Genomic DNA, 18963 nt, shown 5'->3' on the forward strand with positions numbered 1-18963 from the left:
GACATTTAAAAATGAAATAGGCCTGCAGTTAGGTTTAGTGGAAAATGCAGCAAAATAGAGGAAGTGGTCTACGTGTTTTTCTCAGCTCTGGACTCAAAGAAGGGTACTCTCATGGCCTTGGGTGTTCTCTCTTGCAGTGACTATGAGTGGCCACAGGTATAATGTCTAATGTTCGTATTAGTTCTTGACTACCCTAGGCCCATTAAAAAAAAAATATGTATTTATTATTCATTTGGTTGTGTCAGTCTTAGTTGTGGCACAGGGGAATTTTTGTTATGTCATGTGGGATCTTTTATTGCGGGTTAGTTGCCCTGTGGCATGTGGGATCTTAGTTTTCCAGCCAGGGGTTGAACCCAAGTCCCGGGTACTGGAAGGCAGATTCTCAACCACTGGACTACCAGGGAAGTCCTATTTTTTTTTTTGTTTTAATTGAGGTATACTTGACATACTATATTATATTAGTTTCAGATGTAAATATAAAACATTAATATTTGATACTTGTATATATTGTGAAGTGATCACCATAATAAGTCTAGTAAACATCCATCACCATATATAGTTACAATCTTTCTTCTGTGATGAGAACTTTTAAGAGTACTTTAAAATATGCAACACAGTATTATTAACAGTATTATATTACAGTATTATAGTCACCATGTGATACATTATATCCCCTTGTTTTATAATTGGGAGTTTGTACCTTTTTACTCCCTTCACCCGTTTCACATTGCCCCCACCCCACCTCTGGCAACCACCAATCTGCTCTGTGTTATCTATGAACATCCCCCACTCCAGGTCCATTTTCAGGTTTTATTCAAAATGAGAAGTCACTTGTGGTCAAATTCTACCTCACAACCTCGTCTGAATAAAAAAGATGTGCACTACTCTATTACTGAACCACAAGAAACCCTCAAGTTATTTAAAAACATAACTTTCAATGACCATACTCTCAGACCATGATGCAATGCTGCTGCTGCTAAGTCACGTCAGTCGTGTCCGACTTTGTGTGACCCCATAGACGGCAGCCCACCAGGCTCCCCCGTCCCTGGGATTCTCCAGGCAAGAACACTGGAGTGGGTTGCCATTTCCTTCTCCACCATGATGCAATAGTGATTAGAAATTAGCACTCAATTCTAAAAACGAAGACATCAGGGTCCTCCCACCACCCTAAATGCGGTTTGGGCTAAATTCTCTGAGGCTGTTTCCTCCACCTGTCCCGGGTGATGCTCTAGTTTCCTGACAGGATTGATCTGGTCTTATTCATTCTTGCATCAGAGAGATTATTCAAGCATCAAGTATCATTGCTTTCTACTCATTGTTGAGTGTGTCTTAAGCTAAAATAACCTGTTTGACACGATTCTTGAGCTACACAGCATGTTACATGTTTCAGGAGCTCTCGGAAGACTGATTTCCCAGATCTAGAAAAATGCAGTCCATCTGCTGTTCCTTTGGGCTTTTAGATTTTTTTCAGAACACATGGAGATGTGTTCTGAATAAAAGCCATCCCCGTGTTTTCATGCTCCATCCCACCTGCCTGCTTGTGTTGGACTGAGTTTAATACAACTCGGCACCAGTGAAATACACAGTCATCTCCTGCACCTGTTGTTTTGCATCATGTGCCTCCAGTATTCTCAGGTGAGCTTTAAATAAATTTACTTTTTCAACTAGTTAGACATCTACATTTAGCTGATAAATGAGGTGGCTATTCTATTCACCTGCTTCCCCCAAACTGGTGTAGAACTGGAGGCAGTGTTAAGGCCCCTGGGATCACTGGGGCATTTTATTGGGCCCTTGGAGAATAGTCAGTGTTAGAAGGTGGGTTCTCCGAAAGCAAAATTTCAGATGGAGTTTGGGGTATAACATGTTTATTAGGGATTGGTTCCTGAGCAGGGAAGCAGGAGGAAGTGGGATTGGGGGAAGGGCCAGTTGATCTGTGATGAGGGCCCCACAGAGTCTGGGTGGTCCCAAAGAGGAGCTCTGGAGCCAGGGCTGCCCATCAGAGTGACCCTGTTGGGAGGAAACCATAGGGGTTTATGTCTGTGCCTTGATGGGTCATCAGATGTGGGCTGGCCAAGGCAGGACTTGACCGTGGGGAGGTGGCTCTCATCACCTGAGGCCCACCCTGCAGAGCTGACAACTGCAGCCAGGGCTTCCTTGAAACGGGGTCTAGGCGGTGCAGGGAGAGGGCTGGGAAAGAAACAGGTAGCCACTGGGTGAGTGAGTGAGGACCCAGGTTTTTAATCCATGGTCCTGAACCAGTCACCTCTCCACTCTGTGGGTCAGTTTCCTCTGGACCCAGCTGAAGGTTAGGGAGTCAGTTCATTCATTCTTTTGACATGTACTACCTGAGCCTTCACACTGTGTAAGGCACTGCAGCAGGATTTAACAAGAAATAAAACAGATAAAACCTTTGCTCTCAGGAAAACAGCCTTCCTGGTGACCCCTAAAACCCATGCAGTGATGCAGACTCAGAGCAGAGGTCACCCCGGCCTTGCTTTTGATGATTGTGATGCCCGGTGAGTGCCGTGGCCTCGATGCATATTCGGACAGATGGCTGGCTGGCATAGAAGAGGAGAACATGATCAGCTGAATCCATGCGATAACAGGAAGGAGGGAGCCACTGTGCGTTCTTGAGGAGAAGAACACAGAGATAAGTGTGGCGTTATAGAAAGGCTATTCCAGCGGCAGTCAATAACAAAAGTGCAGGAAAAAGAAAGTTTTAGCACATATCACCCTGCTTCTTGCAGGGATTAAAAGAAAAATAGTCAAGGCCAGGCCATACTGCCTGCCCTGCTGGCTGATAAATGTTTGTTTTGGGCTTACTGTAACCAAGTTATTGTCCATCAGTGGCGGCAATGATTGGGAATTTGCCTTTATGATCTGACAATTTGGGGGCCTCTGTGAATGAATGAAGGTTGGGCAAGAGACCACACAGAGTATCTGGCGTGTTAGTTTGTACCTCTTGCAGCTAGCCCCTCCAAGGCCTCTCTCCTCCACATTGCCTTCACAGGATAGCCTGTACTACTTTATATAATTGGCTGAGCTCTAGTTGAGGGAGGGAAAAGGCAATGGGTGGCAGCAGGGACAGTGGAAGCCAGTAGGAGTGTACCTAAGACAGAAGCTGCAGTCTTTTTATAAACTAACCTCAGAGATGCTACCTCATCATTTCTCCTAATTCTACTTGTTAGAAGTGACACTCTAAATCTAGGCCACACTCAAGGGGAAGAGATGATATAAGTGTATGAGCCCCAGGAGGCAGGGGTCATTGGGGACCATCTCAGAGGCTGCCTACCACATTGCCTGTAAGGTGTCTGGGGCCACAGACTAATATTTTTGCAAGGTCTCCATCTAGATGAATAGTTTGAATTAAAAATGTATTGAAAATCATGGGTTCACATGTGGTATTATGATTTATTAATGAGGATTTAGAAAAAAGTGTAGAGAAGAGGTATTTTATTGGAATATAGTGGCTTTACACTACTGTGTCAGTTTCTGCTGTACAGCTAAGTGAATCCACCATACATATATACATAGCTCCTCTTTTAAATTTCTTTCGCATTTAGGTCACAACGAGGCACTGAATAGAGTTCCCTGTGCTCTATAGCAGGTTCCCAAGAAGAGAGATTTAGGTATCTGTTTATTGTATAGTCAATACACCTGAATAATCCTTGTATTTCCAGTCTCCATCTCTTCCTCTTCAGGTCCAGGAGCCATCTCCTTATGTTCTTTATGTTTTGTTTTTTTGTTTTTTTCTGTTTTTTTTTGTCAAATGTGCCTAAAAAGGAAAAAACCATCCTTCACCTTCCATGTAGGGAAAAACCAAGTTTTTCACCTCCTTCTGTGTTTCTCTTTCTGATGTGTCTCCTATACTACTCACACAGAACACTCACAACACTTCTGACCCAAGATGTGTGGGTTTTTCTCCCCACATCAAGCAATTCTCTATGACACCAGCTGGGTGTCCTATAATTTAACTCAATTCCAACACTATCTACCTGGAGAGTGCATCAGATCCCAGAGGTTAAGGGCTCAGCCCCACAAGACTGCCCCTCACCCCACTTCAGATGCCAATTGCAAGTAGTAGGTCCCCAGGTTACCCACAAATTCTGTCTGATTTGGTTGCAAATCAGAGGTTCCCACGACCTCCTCTTCAAGATAGATTAATTTGCTAGAGCAACTCACAGAACTCTGGGGAATACTTAACGTTTACCAGTTTATTAAAGGACATGATAAAGGGTACAGATGAACAGTCAGATGAAGAGATACCTAGTGTGAGGTCTGGGAGACTCCTTAGTGCAGGAACTTCTGTCCCTGTGGCACTGGGGTACATCACCCTCCTGGCATGTGGATGGTTCACCCACCAGGAAGCTCCCAGAACTTCTCGCTATTGAGATTTTACAGAGGCTTCCTCACGTAGGCATGATCAATTATTAACTTCATTTCCAGCCCTCTCCCCTCTCTGGAGGATGGGAGGTGCGGCTGAAAATTTCAAGCTTCTAACTATGGTGTGGTCTTTCTGGTGACCAGCCAGCATCCAGGAGCCATCCAGACCCACCTAGAGTCCCTCAATAGAATAAAAGATGTTGCTAGTGCTGTTTCTTTTTTTTATTTTTAATTGGAGGATAATTGCTTTACAGTGTTGCATTGGTTTCTGTCATACATCAACATGTATAACTGTGGCTGATTCATGTTGATATATGGCTGCTAGTGCTCTTGTCATGGAGGAGTTTACAAGGGGTTCAGGAGCTCTGTGTCAGGAATCAGGGGCAGAAACAATATATATTTTCTATTTTCTCACAGTGCCACTCCTGGCTAATTTCATCTCCTACCACAAGAAGGTAGCAACGCCATTATTACTCACAATACTGTGGCTCTTTCGAATCTGTTTGTACTGGAAAATATGGAGCTCCTGCCTGTGCAGTTTCCTAATACCATTTACTTAATGCTGGTTACATCTTACTTGGGACATCGCATCGTACATTGGGCTGCCCATAAATCCCAGCCTCCAGTGACTCCTCATACTTCTGTGTTTTGCTGATTAGACCCACAACAGCAAACCTTACACAGAGTACGTGGGGAAATGTGAACAAAAATACTTCATTTCCTGGTCATGTTAAATTTTCTGTTTGGAATTTTATATTGTAAATGTAGAACAGGGAAACTTCTAGCCATGTCTTTTCTTGAACTCTTTCAACAATAATCACTGCATTCCTAGAATGAGATCTATTGCAAACTTGACTGCACCCCTACCTTCCACACATCCCCACTAGGGCGGAGGAAAGCATGGCGCCCATGGCAGAGCGAGAAGTCTCAGCTGTAGAAAGAATGTTCATTCTTGGAGTCCCCTGGCAGTCCAGCGGTTAGGACTCCACACTCTCAATGCACAGGGCATGGACGGCTTCAATCTCCAGTCGGGGAGCTAAGATTCCCCATGCCACATGGTGTGGCCAAAAATAAATAAAAACAACCTATAATAATAAAATCCATAAATTTCATTTTAAAAGAATTGTATTTTTTTATGGCCACATTGGATCTTCATTGCTGGGAGCAGGCTTTCTCTAGTTGTAGCAAGTGGAGTTTACTTTCTGGTTACGGTGTGCAGGGTTCTCACTGCAGTGGCTTCTCTTGCTCCAGAGCAGACTCTAGAGTGCATGGGCTCAGTAGTTGTGGCACTCAGGCTTAGCTGCCCCACGGCACGTGGGACCTTAGTTCCTGGACCAGGGATCAAACCTGTGTGAGCTGCACTGGCAGATGTACCCTTAACCACTGGATCATCAGGGAAGTTTTGTTTTGTTTTTAAAGAATGTCCATTCTTCATCTTGCCACCCCATGGGCTGTAAACCACTAGTCTCCTCTGCCCATGGAATTTTCCAGTAAGAATGCTAGAGTGGGTTGCCATTTTCTTCATCTGGCAGGGCTTGAGACCCACCTGGGGGAACATGATGTCACCACATTGATGAGCCAAGAGACCTGACTGGAGTTGTGAAGCAATTGTCTTGAAAGTTCCTAGAGGGAGTGGACATGGCCCAGAGCACTTGCCTGATACCTGGCGCAGAGCCTGTGGAGGGAATGATTGCCCTGGATGCTAAGGCACCTGCCACCACCTCTGTACCTTTAGGTGCCCTAGACTGGAGGCATGAAAAGGTCATGGTGAGAGCTGATACACATGCAGCTCAAGCACAAGGGCTGGCACTGAATTTTCAGGCCAGGAGCCTTGAACTTGGCCTATAAACAACACAACTGAAAGTCAGCCCAAATCAGCCTGTTGCCACCATTCTGCTGTCCTAGTCTCATAAGATCCTATGAAAGAAATGCCACACTAGCCAGCAGGAGCAATCTACTCACCAGGCCCTGTCCCCAACTCCCCCACCCTGGGACTAGCCACAGAGCTCTGGGACAGCCCCATAGGGTAACATCAGTGATGATGGCTTGTCTTTGCTCCTCTTTGTCTGCAGCCCCAGCTGGAGACTTGAAGACCAGGGCCTGGGTCATCTGAAGGCTCCTTTACTCACATGGATGGACGTTGATGCTGGTTGTAGCCCGGGCCACTCCATGTGGTTGCTTTGGGCTTCCTCACAGCATGATGGCTGGGTTCCAAGGCCAAGGAGGCAGGTGGAAGTTGTACCTTTGATGACCAGTTTTGGAAGTTACATAGTGTCACCTCCCATATACCCTATTCATTGAGTCAGTCACAAAGTCCTACCCAGGTTCAGAAGGAGAAGAAAAAGGTTCTGCTTCTTGATGGGGAGTGACAAGGTTCTGGAAAGACACATGGGGCCAGAAATAGTGCTGCAACCATTTTTGGAAATTATGTTGTTGCTGTTCAGTTGCTCAGTCTTGTCTGACCCTTTGCAACTCCATGGACTGCAGCATGCCAGGTTCCCTTATCCTTCACTTTCTCTCAGAGTTGACTCAAACTCATGTCCATTGAGTCCGTGATGCCATCCAACCATCGCATCCTGTCATCCCCTTCTCCTCCTGCCTTCTATCTTTCCCAGCATCAGGCTCTCTTCTAATGAGTCGGCCCTTCACATCAGGTGGCCAAAGTATCGGAGCTTCAGCTTCAGCATCAGTCCTTCCCATGAAATGTTCAAGATTGATTTCCTTTAGGATTGGATTGACTGGTTTGATCTCCTTGCAGTCCAAGGGACTCTCAAAAGTCTTCTCCAACACCACAGTTCAAAAACATCAATTGTTTGATGCTCGGCCTTCTTTATGGTCCAATTCTCATATGCATACATGAGTACTGAAAAAAACATAGTTTGACAATAAGGACCTTTGTATGTAAAGTGATGTCTCTGCTTTGTAATACACTGTCTAGGTTGGTCATAGCTTTTCTTCCAAGGAGTAAGCATCTTTTAATTTCATGGCTGCAGTCACCATCTGCAGTGATTTTGGAGCCCAATAAAATCAAGTCTGTCACTGTTTCCATTATTTCCGCATCTATTTGCCATGAGGTGATGGGGCTGGATGCCATGATCTTGGTTTTTTGAATGTTGAGTTTTAAGCCAGGTTTTTCACTGTCGTCTTTCACCTTCATCAAGAGGCTCTTTAGTTCCTCTTCACTATCTGCCATAAGGGTGGTGTCATCTGCATATCTGAGGTTATTGATATTTCTCTAGGCAACCTTTATTCTAGCTCATGCTTCATCCAGCCCAGCATTTTGCATGATGTACTCTACATATAAGTTAAATAAGCAGGGTGATAATATACAGCCTTGATGTATTCCTTTCTCAATTTTGAACCAGTCCATTGTTCCATGTCCAGTTCTAACTGCATACAGGTTTCTCAGGAGAGAGGTAAGGTGGTCTGGAGAAACCTGTATGATTTTTGTAATTTTGAAAATTATAATCGACCACCTGTATAATTTCCATAATTTTGGAAATTATAATCTACCTCTAACTTAATGAGAAACTTGGCAAGTTGCTCCAACTCACTAGGCCTCAGTTTCCTTATCAATTAAATGGGTATAATAATAGTGTCTATGGTGGAGGGAAAGAATCACATGCAATAATGCACATTAAATACTTAGCCCAGTGCCCACAATATGGCAAGTACTCAGGGAAAATTAGAAATTATTGTCAGTAATCATTAGCATTGACTAATGAAGCATCCTGGTATAGCTGAAACAAGGTGGTGTGGGTTGAATTGTGTTCCCTTGCCCCGCCCCCAAGTTTATTCAAGTCTTAACCTGTGAATGTGACCTTATTTGGAAATCGGTCTCTGCAGGTGTAATTAAGATGTAAGTTAAGATAAGGTCATCCTAGATTAGGGCAAGCCCTGAATACAATCACTGGCATCCTGATGAGAAGAGGCACAGGGATACACACACGGGGAGAATGCCATGTGACAATGGATACAGAAGTTAGAGTGATAGGTCTGCAAGCTATGGACCACCAAGGATTGCTGGCAACCCACCAGAAGCTGGAAGAGGCAAGAAAGGACCCTCGCCTGGGGCCTTCAGGGGGCCCTGCCACCAACGCCTTGATTTCAGACTTCTAACTTCCAGAACTATAAAATAACTTCTGTTTTTTTTTCTTTCTCTCTCTTTTTTTTGGCAGCACTGCATGGCTTGTGGGTCTTAGTTTCCAACCAGGAATTGAACCTGGGCCCTTGGTAGTGAAAGCATGGGTATCTAACCACTGGACTGCCAGGGAATTCCCAAAATTTCTGTTGTTTTAAGCACTCCCCACCAATGATTCAACTGACACTGGGACCCTACTCTTTTCTAGGCACTGAGAATACAGTGATGACTAAAGTAAGCATTCTGCATCTGAGGAGCTGGCAGCAATACAAGCAGTAAAGTGACAGATGTACAGGCTGGATTTAGAAAAGACAGAGGAACCAGAGATCAAACTGTCACCATCTGGTGGATCATAGAAAAAGCAAGGGAATTCCAGAAAAACATCTACTCTGCATCATTGACTATGCTAAAGCCTTTGACTATGTGGATCACAACAAACTGGAAAATTCTTAAAAGATGGGAAAACCAGACCACTTTACCTGCCTCCTGAGAAATCTATGCACGTCAAGAACCAACAGTTAGAACTGGACATAGAACAACAGACTGGTTCCCAACTGGGAAAGGAGTATGTCAAGGCTGTATACTGTCACCCTGGTTATTTAACTTATATGCAGAGTACATCATGAGAAACGCTGGACTGGATGAAGCACAAGCTGGAATCAAGATTGCTGGGAGAAATCTCAACAATTTCAGGTATGGAGATGACACCACCCTTATGGCAGAAAGCGAAAAGGAACTAAAGAACTTCTTGATTAAAAAGCTGGCTTAAAACTCAACATTCAAAAAACTAAGATCATGGCATCCAGTCATCACTTCATGACAAATAGATGGGGAAAAAGTGGAAACAGTGACAGATTTTTTTCTTGGGTTCCAAAATCACTGTGGACGGTGACTGCAGCCATAAAATTAAAACACACTTGCTCCTTGAAAGGAAAGCTATGACAAACCTAGACAGCATATTAAAAAACAGAGACATCACTTTGTCAACAAAGGTTGGTATAGCCAAAGCTATGGTTTTTCCAGTAGTCATGTATGGATGTGAGAGTTGGACCATAAAGAAGGCTGAGTGCTGAAGAATTAATGCTTTTGAACTGTGGTGCTGGAGATGGTTCTTGAGAGTCTCTTGGAAATTAGCAAAGAGATCAAACCAGTCAATCCTAAAGGAAATTAACCCTGAATGTTCATTGGGAGGACTGATGCTGAAGCTCAAGCTCCAATAGTTTGATCGCCTGATGTAAAGATCTGACTCACTGGAACAGACCCTGATGCTGAGAAAGATTGAGGGCAGGAGGAGAAAGAAAAGACAGAGGATGATGGTTGGATGGCATCATCAACTCAATGGACATGAATTTGAACAAACTCTGTGAGATAGTGAAAGACAGGGAAGCCTGGCGTGCTGCTGTCCATGGGGTCGCAAAGAATTGGACAGAATTTAGGGACTGAACAACAACAAAGCAGTGAACAAAGGGGCTCTGGGAATGATGGCCTGAGACAGTGGGGAAGAGGCTCTGGGCCTCAAGTCCCTCAGTTTGATAATTCACTCTGAGGACTCCGGACTCTGTGGAGTCATACGGTGATGATTTGTTACAGTGAAAGGACACAAAACACAGTCAGCACAGGGAAAAAGCACATGAGGTGAAGTGGGGAGGGAAACAGGAACAGGCTTCTTAGGCTCCTGTCCTGGTGGAGTCCCACGGGACACGCTTAATTCCTCCAGCGATGACCAGTGACAAAGCCAAAATGCTGTCTACAGAGGAATTCACCTGGGGTAAGAGTCTAAGATTTTTCTCAGAGGCCAGTCATGTAGGTACCCTCTGGTTAACAGGCACCAAAATGGTAGATCCCCAGAAGGAAAGCAGGTGTTAGGCATAAACCACAGAATTTATCCAAACTAAGCACAGTCACCTACTTGTCATTTAGAGAGTGCTGGGAACTCTCCCAAAATCTGAGTTCCCAAATGGCAGCTATATTAGTCAGCTCAGGCTGCCGTACGAGTTACTGCAGACTGGGTGGCTTAAACAGTAGAAATTTCTGTTCTTACAGTTCTGAAGGCTAGAAGTCCAAGATCAAGGTGCCACTAGGGTTGGTTTCTGGTAAGGACTCTCTTCCTGGCTTGTAGATAGCTGCCTTCTTGCTAGCCCCTCTCATGGCTTTTTATCTGTGCACACACCAAGAGAGAAATTTCGGGGGTCTCTTCCTCTTCATCTAAGGACACCACCCTTCTGGCCTCATTTAACCTTGATTACCTCCTTAAAGGCCCTGTCTCCAAATACATTCACTTTGGGTTAAGGGGTGCAACACAGGAATTTGGGGTGGGGGCACAATTTAGTCTCTTACACTAACCAGTGTCCAGGGAGGAAGTGACCCCCATTTGGTGCTGTGGTCCAGGTTACGATGACTCCTTCACTGTGTGTTGAGTACCTTCCTGCCAGCTTGGTCACAGCTGACGAAACCAGAAGTAGATGTAAGAGCAGAAGGCATCCCTACAGTTAAAGGACAGAATGTGTCCTTTATTTAGTGGGGAATCATTGCAGGGTTTTAAGTAACACAGCTAACACTGCTGATTGAGAGAAGCTTCATTTCTCACAAGTGGCAGAAACAAGGATTTCAGACATGGAATTCACTATGAAATGGATCAGGGCAAGTTGAGACCCTCTGTATTTACTAGACCTCATGTACATACAATAATTCCATGTATTAAATACATATAAAATGCAGTACCACGTGAACTCATGCGTGTGTTTACCAGGAAAAAGAAAAGCTAAACATGGATTGAACTGCTACTTCCTTAACAGGAAGTAGGTGTTGTGGATTTTGGAAATCTCATAAATTGTGAGATGACTCAGGATTGTATGAAACTAGGCCATCTAAAACTTTATTAAGTCCCAATTCATACAAGCTGTATGTATACAAATTATATAAATAGAATATGTGCTTAGAATGTATTCAAAGCTAGATCTGAATTAAGGGCACTGTGCTTATAAAAGGCATAATTCCAGCAATCTAATTTTATTTTTACTGTGTATTAGGACATATTAGAAACTTACACAAAAGTCTAGAGAACAGCAAAATGAACATTCTGTACCACCATCCAGCTCCAACATTCATAAGCTCATGGCCAAGCATCTATATATCCCATCTACTATGTACCCTTCAGATTATTTTGAAGCAAATCTCAGACATATTTTTTAATGTACAATGGGTCAGTATGTGTATCTGAAAGATAAGGAATCTTTAGAAAATCTAACCTCAATACCTTTTTCTCATCTAAAACAATAATAAGAAATCCTAAATAGTTTCAAATATCCATTCAGCCTTCACATTACCCTGATTTTTTTAATATATATTCAGGATGACTTCGTATGGATGCTTTATTGTTGTTATTCAGTCATCCAGTCGTGTTCAACTCTTTTCGACCCCATGGACTACAGCATGCCAGGCCTCCCTGTCCCTCACCATCTCCTGAAGTTTGCTTAAGTTCATGTCCATTGCATCGGTGATGCCATCCAGCCATCTCATCTTCTGACGCCCTCTTCTTCTGCCCTCAATCTTTCCTAGCATCAGGGACTTTTCCAATGAGTCAGCTGTTTGTATCAGATGACCACAGATGTTCGCATCAGGTGGCCAAAGTATTGGAGCTTCAGCTTCAGCATCAGTCCTTCCAATGAATATTCAGGGTTGATATCCCTTTAGATGGACTGGTTTGATCTTGCCATTCAAGGAACTCTCAGGAGTCTTCTCCAGCATCACAGTTCAAAGGCATCAATTCTTTGGCATTTGGCCTTCCTTAAGGTCCAGCTCTCAACTGTATGTGACCACTGGGAAGACCAGAGCCTTGACTATATGGACCTTTGTCAGCAGAGTAATGGCTCTGCTTTTCAACACACTGTCTAGGTTTGTCAGTGTGGACGGTTGTGCCCCCATAATTAGGCACATACTGTTGGTTGTCTCTTTTTATGATGTCATCAGTCATTGATGGGCAGTGACTGGACCCATTTATTTACAAGGGGGTGACAAAGTAGAATATTTTGACTCTCTTATTCTTTCATTTATTAGCCCAAATATATTTATAAAAGGATCTCCCCCCCCAACTCTTTGCTTGTATAAGAAAAACGATCAATACTTGATACTTGATTCTTTCCCTGTATTTATCAGTTTCCAACATAAAGAGCTGTTTTCCAAGACTTCCCTGGTGGTTCAGGGATTAAGACTCCATACAATCACTGAAGGGACCACAGGTTCCCCCGTGGAAAAACATATCCCACTGGCGACATGATGCAGGGGAAAAAACAAGACAAAACAAAAAAAACCCCAGGTTTATATTTCATGTATTTCAAACCATTGCAACCTTGTTGATGCTCAAATTGTCCCATCGACAAATCACTGGGATTATCTTCAATTTGGCTTCTGAGTCAGTCACTCAGGACTTCTGGATTTTCTGTTCCACCAAAGCATTCCTTTCTTTCTGGTATTGTAGAAAGATTGAGGGTAAGAGGAGAAGGGGGCAACGAAGGATGAGATGATTGGATGGCATCATCGACACAATGGACATAAGTTTGAGCAGACTCCAGGAGATAGTGAAGGACAGGGGAACCTAGTGTGTCGCAAAACTGAGCAACTGAACAACAGCCTCCTTTTGTTTGCTCACATGGCTTGAGGCTTTGTTACATTTTCCTCTTGGTGGCAATGTTGCTCCAGAAATGCCAAGAAGCCCTTAATTCCTCACCCCCACCCTCACCTACACTGCCTCTTCGCCCGCCTTTCGCGTCTGAAAAAACGCAGCAGAGCCCTTTGGCGATTGGGAAGGAAGCTGCTTGCTGCGGTGTTTGCGGGAAACCCGCTCACTGCGGCAGTACAGCCCATCTTTCTCCTTTGATGAATCTGAAATAAATCTGAAGTCTAAGCTGCTAAGTCTGATGACACATCTAGAATTCCATTTCTACTCGACCTGCTGCTGCTGCTGCTAAATCGCTTCAGTCGTGTCCGACTCTGTGCGACCCCAAAGACGGCAGCCCATCAGGCTCCCCCATCCCTGAGATTCTCCAGGCAAGAACACTGGAGTGGATTGCCATTTCCTTCTCCAATGCAGGAAAGTGAAAAGTGAAAGTGAAGTCGCTCAGTCGTGTCCCACTCTTAGCGATCCCATGGACTGCAGCCTACCAGGCTCCTCTGTCCATGGGATTTTCCAGGCAAGAGTACTGGAGTGGGTCGCCAGTGCCTTCTCCTCAGCAGCACATACATATAGTAAAACTGGAACAATACAGAAAAGATTAGCATGTCCTCTGCACAAAGATATGCAAATTTATGAAGCATTTCATGTTTTTTAAAAATAAAAAGCTAGCTAATGGGAATGCAATAACATTGCTGTATAACACAGGGAGCTCAACCCTGTGCTCTGTGACAACCTAGAAGGGTGAGATGGGGTGGGGATTGGGAGGGAGGTTCAAGAGGGAGGGGACATCTGTATACTTACAAATGATTCATGTAGTTGTATGGCAGAAACCAACACAACATTGTAAAGCAATTATCTTCCAATTAAATATAAATTTAAAAAATAAAAAGTAATACCCATTAAAATGAAAATTAATTACAGAAATATTTAGCAAGAAGAGTAAAAAGTTTGCTACCTAAAATTTCTATTGCCCCAGAATAACCACTGTTGAAGACTTGATATATACTCTTCCAGTGTATTTCCAATGAATATTATAAAATAAACTTTTCTCAAAAAAAAGACAAACCATAGACTGGAAGAAAATATTTTCAAATCACAAGTCTGATAAAGGACTTACATCTGAAAAATACAAAGAACTCTTCAAACTCAGTAAGAAGACAGGCCAACTTAAAAATTGGCAAAGGATTTGAGTACACACTTCACCAAAGAAGGTATAGGAATGGCTAAGCAAATGAAAATGTAGATACTCAGCATCATTAAGGAAATGAAATGCAAATTAAAATCACAATAAGATGTCACTACATTCCAAATGGCTATTACCAAAAAGGCAGATAATGCCAAGTGTTGACACAAATGTGGAGAAACTAGAACCCTCATGCATCGCTGATGGGAATTTTAAATGGTACAGTCATTTTGAAAGGAGTTTGACAGGTTTCTTGAAAATTTATTAATAAACTAATCATGATGTTGTTGTGCTTGGTGACTCTGTCATGTCCGACTCTGCAATCCCATGGACAGAGGAGCCTTGTGGGCTACAGTCCATGGGGATTCTCCAGGCAGCAATACTGGAGCGGGTTGCCATGCCCTTCTCCAGGGGAACTTCCCAACTCAGGAATCGAACCAGGGTCTCTTGCATTCTAGGCAGATTCTTTACCAGCTGAGCTACTCTCATACAACCCAGCCATTTTGCTCCTAGGAATCTACTCAAGAGAATAAAAATATGTTCACGCAAAGACTTGTATGTTAATATTTTTTTCCTTTTTTTTTTTTTTACTATTTATTTATTTTGTTGCCTTGAGTCTTAGTTTTATTGCTGCTCAAGGACTCTCTAGTCATGGCAAACAGCCCTGTGGCATGCAGAATCTTCTTGGACCAGGGTTCGAACCTGTGTTCCTGTATTGGCAGGCAGATTCTTTACCACTGGACCACCCAGGAAGTCCATTATTTATAGCAGCATTATTCATAAATATGCTTTTGAACTGTGGTGTTGGAGAGGATTCTTGAGAGTCCCTTGGACTGCAAGGAGATCCAACCAGTCCATCCTAAAGGAAATCAGTCCTGAATATTCACTGGAATGACTGATGCTGAAGCTGAAACTCCAGTACTTTGGCCATCCGATGCAAAGAACTGACTCTGGAAAAGACCCTGATGCTGAGAAAGATTGAAGGTGGGAGGAGAAGGGGACGACGGAAGATGAGATGGTTGGATGGCATCACTGACTCGATGAACGTGAGTTTGAGCAAGCTCTGGGAGTTGCTGATGGACAGGGAAGCCTGGCGTGCTGCAGTCCATGGGGTCGCAGAGTCAGACACAACTGAGCAATTGAACTGAACTGAACTGATTCATAATAATGAAAGTCTAGGAAGTATCCATATGTCCAATACTGGTGAATGGATAAACAAAACATGGTATATCCAAGCAATGGATTACTGTCAGCAATAAAAAGGAACAAAATACTGATACATACTACAACATTCAGTTCAGTTCAGTCGCTCTGTCGTGTCCGACTCTTTGCGACCCCATTAATCACAGCACACCAGGCCCCCCTGTCCATCACCATCTCCCGGAGTTCACTCAGACTCACGTCCATCGAGTCGGTGATGCCATCCAGCCATCTCATCCTCTGTCGTCCCCTTCTCCTCCTGCCCCCAATCCCTCCCAGCATCAGAGTCTTTTCCAATGAGTCAACTCTTCGCATGAGGTGGCCAAAGTACTGAAGTTTCAGCTTTAGCATCATTCCTTCCAATGAACACCCAGGGCTGATCTCCTTTAGGATGGACTGGTTGGATCTCCTTGCAGTCCATGGGAGGCTCAAGAGTCTTCTCCAACACCACAGTTCAAAAGCATCAATTCTTCAGCACTCAGCCTTCTTCACAGTCCAACTCTCACATCCATACATGACCATTGGAAAAACCATAGCCTTGATTAGATGGACCTTTGTTGGCAAAGTAATGTCTCTGCTTTTGAATATGCTATCTAGGTTGGTCATAACTTTCCTTCCAAGGAGTAAGTGTCTTTTAATTTCATGGCTGCAGTCATCATCTGCAGTGATTTTGGAGCCCCCCAAAATAAAGTCTGACACTGTTTCCACTGTTTCCCCATCTGTTTCCCATTGATGAACCTCAAAAATCTTATACAGAGTGAAGGGAGCCAGACAGAAAGGGGTACACATTGCATGATTCCATTTATGTGAAATGTCCAGAAAAGGTATCCACAGGGACTTGCCTAGGGCTGGGGATCAGGAGTGGAAAGTGACTAGAGGTGGGCTTGAGGGAACTTTTGGATTTGATGAAAAACTTCTGAAACTGGTTCGTGATGATAGTTGTATGAGTCTGTCAATTTATTTAAAAATCATCGTATACTTAAAATGGGTGAATTTTATGATATGTAAATTATACCTTGATGAAGCGATAAAATACATGTACAAACTCAGGAGAGACAGACGGGCTTTATTATCTTGCCCTGGCAGCCATAGCAACACCAGCCACAGTGTGCGCTTGGAAGATAAACCAGATGAGGAACCAGGGCTGAAGGCATGGTGCAGCCACCACAGTTCTCTTGACCCAAACTAGTGACTTCCTCAAGGACCTGCTATTAGCATTGTGAGATGCTCTTCTAGGGTTCTTCACAACAAAATATTTCATTTTCTTGACTTGAAATCAGACTTTTCCAGGCCATGGTTTCTGCGCTCTCTGTTTCCCTCCAAATCATCACCAATAACTAATGAGGTGCTGCTGCTGCTAAGTCGCTTCAGTCGTGTCCGACTCTGTGCGACCACATAGACGGCAGCCCACCAGGCTCCCCCGTCCCTGAGATTCTCCAGGCAAGAACACTGGAGTGGGTTGCCATTTCCTTCTCCAATGCATGAAAGTGAAAAGTGAAAGTGAAAAGTGAAAGTGAAGTCGCTCAGTCGTGTCTGACTCTTCGCGATCCCATGGACTGCAGCCTACCAGGCTCCTCTGTCCATGGGATTTTCTAGGCAAGAGTACTGGAGTGGGTTGCCATTGCCTTCTCCGTGGTGAGGTGCAGCCGCAGCAATTTCTTAAACAAGAAGGGATCACAGGTACTTTGGGGCCTTAATACTATCCAGAAGACCTCTTGTTTGCCTTTGGGAAGAAATTCCCATTTCCCTCAAAAGATCTTCCAAAGTTTTACAACTACCCCCCAGGCTTATTTCTTTTATCTTTCTAGCAGATGATCTGGTACTCCAAGATCTGGAAAAGTGGAATTTTCTTTACTTTTCTTCTCTCCTTCCTGCTCAGTCTTTGACATCTTCACCCCCATTCTCACTTCCTTCTCTGGGTCTCTGGAACTCCAGAGGATGACATGACTAGATTCTGAGATTAGGTCCTTTCTCCTTTTGTTTCTAATGTGAAAATTTTTGCTTTTTTCACAAAAAGATGGTGAGAATAGTTCGAAGTTGAGGCTCTGTCAGATTGCTAAGGTTCTAACTTGGTAAAAAAAAATTTTTTGTGTGTGAACATACCTTGTAAGATTTTATTTAGGCCAAGTTCTTAGTACACAGCAACAATAAATTCCAAATACAATTTCAAAATTAAAGAAGGAGTGTTCCCCCATCTCATCTGGAGGTGGTTTAATGGCACATACAAGAAAAAAACATGGACTGCTTCATGAATTTGCATGTAATTCTTGAGCAGGGGCCATGCTAATCTTCTTTGCATTATTCCAGTTTTAGTATATGTGTTGCCAAAGCGAGCACTAACTTGGTAAATGGAAAGTTGGCCAACCTCTACCCCTTTCACATGTGTACATACATGGCCATACCTATTTTGGGGGGAGGGGAAGAGGAGATTCATTAGTCCATCAAAAATTTGACTAGAGTCCATGTTATATATTTAAATTATACTTTAAAATGTACATAACATTTATCATAAATAAATGATAACATTTATTTAAAAAGTCACCAATAGTCTCCATATTGTGTCTAAAAAATGGCAAACTTTGCAGAAGGCTGGATTCTGCTAAAAGAACAATAGGAAAAATAATAATAGCTGAAAGCTTGGTTTTGTGACATTGCTTAAATGAAATGACAAAAGGCAATCTTGGAGGCGTGAAGTGAAGAAGAAATGGGAGAAGAAGAAGAAATTGAGCCAGGAGGTACCCAGCGCCCTACCAAGGTGTCCTGGGGGCGGCAGCAACCTCCCCCCCAGGACTGAGGGGACTTCTAAGAAAGTGGAATTTATGTGTTCAATTTATTTTCAGCTATGTAGCCCAGGGTTATCCTTCTCCTGTGTCCTGTGTCCTATTTCCCCACACAGAAAAAGGAACAATAATTCTGGATACAGAGGAATCAGAGCCAGGGGCAGCTACCAAGACATTATTTAGGCAGCAGCTGCCAAGAAGTAAATAACATGTAACAGCAAAAAGAAATGATGATGATGATGATGACAGAAAAAACAATGTAGGAAAACCTGGACTCTTGCCTAAGGGGGCCTTGTTTAATGAACTACATGGGATTTCACCTCAACTGCTTCCATTAAATTTTGTTTTCTGGTGGTCTCGTTCCTTGCTTTCTACCCTTTCTTCACCTTGTTTTCAAAATATATGTGTCTCTGGTCATAATATGTTAAAGGGAAATAACTTTCTACCTGTATCGGTTCACCTCGGTTCTGTCCTGTATCTTGTACCTCTGTGCCCTTTTCTCAATGAGAAATTTCTGGAGAAGAGAGGCCAGGCCTGTTTCATTATCCTTCTGCATTGCCTGGCAAACTGGCACGTGCAAAAAGGTATTTAATAAATATTTTGG

At 43.4% G+C, this 18963-nt stretch overlaps 2 non-coding genes across 2 annotated transcripts; one reads left to right on the forward strand and one right to left on the reverse strand.

Moving 5' to 3' along the window:
- Nucleotides 1-13738: 13738 nt before the first annotated feature.
- LOC128070649 (U6 spliceosomal RNA) lies at nt 13739-13848 on the forward strand. The gene has a single exon (XR_008201625.1). It is a non-coding gene; the product is annotated as a U6 spliceosomal RNA (small nuclear RNA).
- Nucleotides 13849-17809: 3961 nt separating this feature from the next.
- Nucleotides 17810-17916, reverse strand: LOC128070728 (U6 spliceosomal RNA). The gene has a single exon (XR_008201698.1). It is a non-coding gene; the product is annotated as a U6 spliceosomal RNA (small nuclear RNA).
- Between the last annotated feature and the right edge of the window lie 1047 nt (nt 17917-18963).

The sequence above is a fragment of the Budorcas taxicolor genome, chromosome X, assembly GCF_023091745.1.
Source record: "Budorcas taxicolor isolate Tak-1 chromosome X, Takin1.1, whole genome shotgun sequence".
Lineage (NCBI taxonomy): Eukaryota > Metazoa > Chordata > Mammalia > Artiodactyla > Bovidae > Budorcas > Budorcas taxicolor.